Source organism: Alligator sinensis, unplaced genomic scaffold, assembly GCF_000455745.1.
Source record: "Alligator sinensis unplaced genomic scaffold, ASM45574v1 scaffold2041_1, whole genome shotgun sequence".
Classification (NCBI taxonomy): Eukaryota; Metazoa; Chordata; order Crocodylia; family Alligatoridae; genus Alligator; species Alligator sinensis.
In genome coordinates this window covers 24,166-27,830 of record NW_005843741.1, presented here as the reverse complement: position 1 = coordinate 27,830, position 3,665 = coordinate 24,166, and the positions used below count along the sequence as shown (strand labels likewise).

Here is a 3,665-nt window from a genome sequence, read left to right as displayed (position 1 = left end):
TGTGGAAAGTAGATTTATAGAAACTAATTCCTTTTGCATAAACACTAAAATTACATTGCTCATAGAGAAGCCTGCTGCATTTCCATAAAACCAGCTCAGCAATTTTTAAAACCCCTGGGGAAAATGCCAGCATTCAAAGAAAAATTAAAATAGTGTCAGCAACCATTTTAAAACAACCGTGTGCCTTTAGTAACCCAGCATATGTATCAATTTTATAACCCATGTCAGTATTAACAAATGTTAACATCAGCATGACAGCAACAATTTTAAAGGGAAAGGGACATGTGTAGGAGAAAGGACATGCTGCTGGAGTGACATGAAATTTATCTACTGGCTTTCCACCCCCCCCACTGGAAAAAAAATCCTTTTCATAAGAAAAAAATATTCTAAGTAAAATGCTGAATGAAACATTCATTGTGATGAATCGTAGCTGAGGATTAGGGAAAAAAAAGAAAAAACCATAAATTGGATGGAAATGTGAGTGTGTACTTAGCAGGCTTTGCTAATTTATGGCTTTAAAAAAGAGCCCAGGTTAGAGCCTGTCTGAATATTTAATGAAATACAGCTTTGCCTGACCAGCAAAAAAAGGCTATGCAAGTGAAGGTGTGACTGCAGCATAGACAGAGTTACAGAGACAGGGACAGTTTTATATCTAGATCACTGAAGTACCAATACTAGAGAAATGGTATCTTTGACCTTCAGCATGGACTAGCAAGAGGAGTAAATGTCCTCAATATATTTGAATGTATTTGTCTTCAGCATACTGAAGACACATTGCTGCTTACTCCCTTTTGACAGGGATTCTTTAAGAACCCATAATAATGATGGTGGTAATACTAACCCTGTCTTGACAGGTAAAAATCAATAGGAAGTTAACTATAAAGTGCGGTTTTTAAACAAAGCTGTTTCTTACTTTTGTTGCTTGTAAGTTTGAAAGCAACTACACATAATATCTCAAGACTGAAGAAAAAAAAAACAGAATAATTTTGCATTGCCCTAAACAAGGAGCTTTAAACTTCCTCTGCATCCTTCCACAGCTGTTGCCATCTGGCAGTCATCCATACCAGGAGCTCAGGTGAACTACACATGGTGACAGCCCTTGAATGAAACTTCCAAGTGATACTTGAGACACCCGGCTCCTGGCCTTTAGCCCTAAATCATGCTTTGAGCACAAATCTTAATTCATGATGTTCCACTGAGATGCTGCAATGATTCTTTTGCTGATCTTTACAGTGGGGTTTTGTCTAGTTCAGCATCCTGGCTGGATGATGATAATCTATAACCAGTGATTTATTTCTGCCAGTGATGAATTTTATGGGGATAGTATAACGTTTTGCAGACTGATCTTCTAGTTTATACCTTGGACCCACATTCATAATTACTGCAGGTGCTCAGTTAAGCCCTGCCAGCAAGTTATAACTAATGATAGGCTGATGGAATCACAAGCCTGATCCATTAGCTCCCAATTTCCATGCACCCACTACATAAGGGGTATTCCTATCACCTGTGCGTGCATTTAAAAGGATACCGTGCACAAGACATCACATATGCCATGAGGCCATACCCAAAGCTTACTCAAAACCTTACTGAAGGTCACTACTCAAAAAAACAACCAAACAAACAAACAACTAGTTCTGAAACCTTTGCATCTCACTCCTTCCTGCTGGACCTTTTGCACTTGGTACGTGTAAATTATTTGGGCACATCTCTTGCCATAACTAATATGAGAGACCACAATACCCTATGGGAACATGAAGCAGTTGATCGACAGCTCCCAAAAGACATGACAGGGGGCTTTGAGAATCCAAAAATTTATTTTTAGAGTTAAGTCTCCCCCCCCCCATGACAAACTTTGCCACAGAAAGAAAACTATTTTCCAGCCAGTTCTGTAAATCACCACGCTACCCTCATTTTGCCTCCTCAAACAAGCAACCAGTTTTAACTGCTGTGTCTTGATGTATTGCACATGTAGTCCATTATCTCTTAGCTGCTCATTTATGAATGGAAGTATTTTAAGGCCCCTCTTCCTCCTCCCCAGCCCCACCCCCACTCCTCAAAAAACTAACAAACACATAATTAACTTTGCTTTTGGTCCAACTGCAAGACTGTGTGCGCGGTTTTCTAGGTAAATGCTTTAAAAACATAGGATTTTTTTTGGAAACTTGGACACCGCCTTTGCTAATGTGAATGGCACTGCTACTCTTTTCAGCAAGAAGTAGCACTGATCTAGTAGGGCTGTGTGAAGTTTTGGGTGGCGATTCAATTAGGAGGAGATTCAGCCCAATTCCTGGAATCCAAAAGATTTCCTTAGGGACTCTGATAGCTACCACAAGACTAGAGCAGATTTAAGCAGCACCTTAAATGCTTTGCTAAAAGGAGGTGGGATGATCCCTGTGCTCACCATTCATTACATGCTGAAGTGCTGTGCTGTAGCTGGGGGACGCAAAGAACAGGGAAATGAGATCTGCGTGGAGATTGCCCACAGTGGGTTTTGCAGCAGGGTTTCTGTGCCTCCATTTAGGTTTTTCATTGTCCTTCTTAAGGGTCCAGTTCTACAAAGAGATTTGTACAGGAAAGCAAGGATTTGAAAATCAACTTCATGGCTTGCAAGCTGCTTGGTTTTTGGAAAAACAACAGTCATTCAACAAAACATGCTAAAAGTTTTACATTTTCTGCTGTGAACATAAAGCCTTCCCCAATAAAGCAGTGAATATACATGTAGCTAAATAGTTTGCCTTATATTGTATCTTAAAATTGTCAAAGCAGCAGATTCTCCACTCCAGGAAAACCAACACTTCACACTCACTCGTGCACATGCTTATCTTGAATTCAGTTATAAAGAGGAACTGAAAGTGTTTACGAAATTGGGCCCAAGGCTCACTAGTGAACTCAGAGGGGAAAAAAATAATTATCCTGGTGTCAGATCTCTCCCTCAAGGCTTGGTGAACCCCAGGAGACCCACATTGCTATGGCAGAGAAGAGGAAGTGTGTGCATCCTATACTAGATCACCAGCCCCAGATCCTGATTACATTCAGCAGACTAAATATTGAACATATGAATATATATATATTTTAAGTCAAAGTATTATTTTATTGTTGCAGTCTCTAAGAAACCCAGAGACCCAAGTCTGTCAAGTTAAGGAATTTAAGTCGCTATCCACAGGGCTTGCAGCCTGATCTCATGCTATCAGGTACTGAAGCTAAGATTGCAATCTACCCACCTGGTAATATTAAATTGGATAAACTTCCACTGCAGGCAGCCTAATATACAGCTTGAAGGTGACAACGGCTAGTCACAACATATACCAAAAAAAACCACCTGTAGGGAGAATTTGTTTAAAAGATTAAAATCTCTTTACCAGCCTTTTGCCCTCCCATCTGAGACTGTACAGGCAAATCTGAAGTCCACCACATTTGACTAGGTTATTTTAATCATCATCTTTGGTTGGCTCCCTTCTCCAATCTGACCTGGAAAATAGCAAGCAAGGTTTGACAGCCTGTCTGTACCAGCATAAGAAAACCAAGTGAAATGGTTTCACGGGGGACTCCAGATTGCTATATACCCTGGCTGGCTCTTCCATGAAATGTCCAGGAGAATCACAGTTATCAAATCTCTCAGGAGGCCTTGACAAAACAGCACTGGTTAGGAAATAAAGCTACCACAA

At 40.3% G+C, this 3,665-nt stretch overlaps 1 long non-coding RNA gene across 1 annotated transcript in view; it reads right to left on the bottom strand.

Annotated features, from left to right (window-relative positions):
- The window catches only part of LOC102383600, a 15,769-nt gene extending 12,461 nt beyond the window's left edge, over positions 1 to 3,308 (bottom strand). Inside the window, exons 1-2 of the long non-coding RNA XR_325575.3 lie at positions 3,222 to 3,308; positions 2,402 to 2,552 (exon numbers count right to left, since the gene is read on the bottom strand). This is a non-coding gene — a long non-coding RNA (uncharacterized LOC102383600). The remainder of the gene's footprint in view (positions 1 to 2,401; positions 2,553 to 3,221) is intronic.
- Between the last annotated feature and the right edge of the window lie 357 nt (positions 3,309 to 3,665).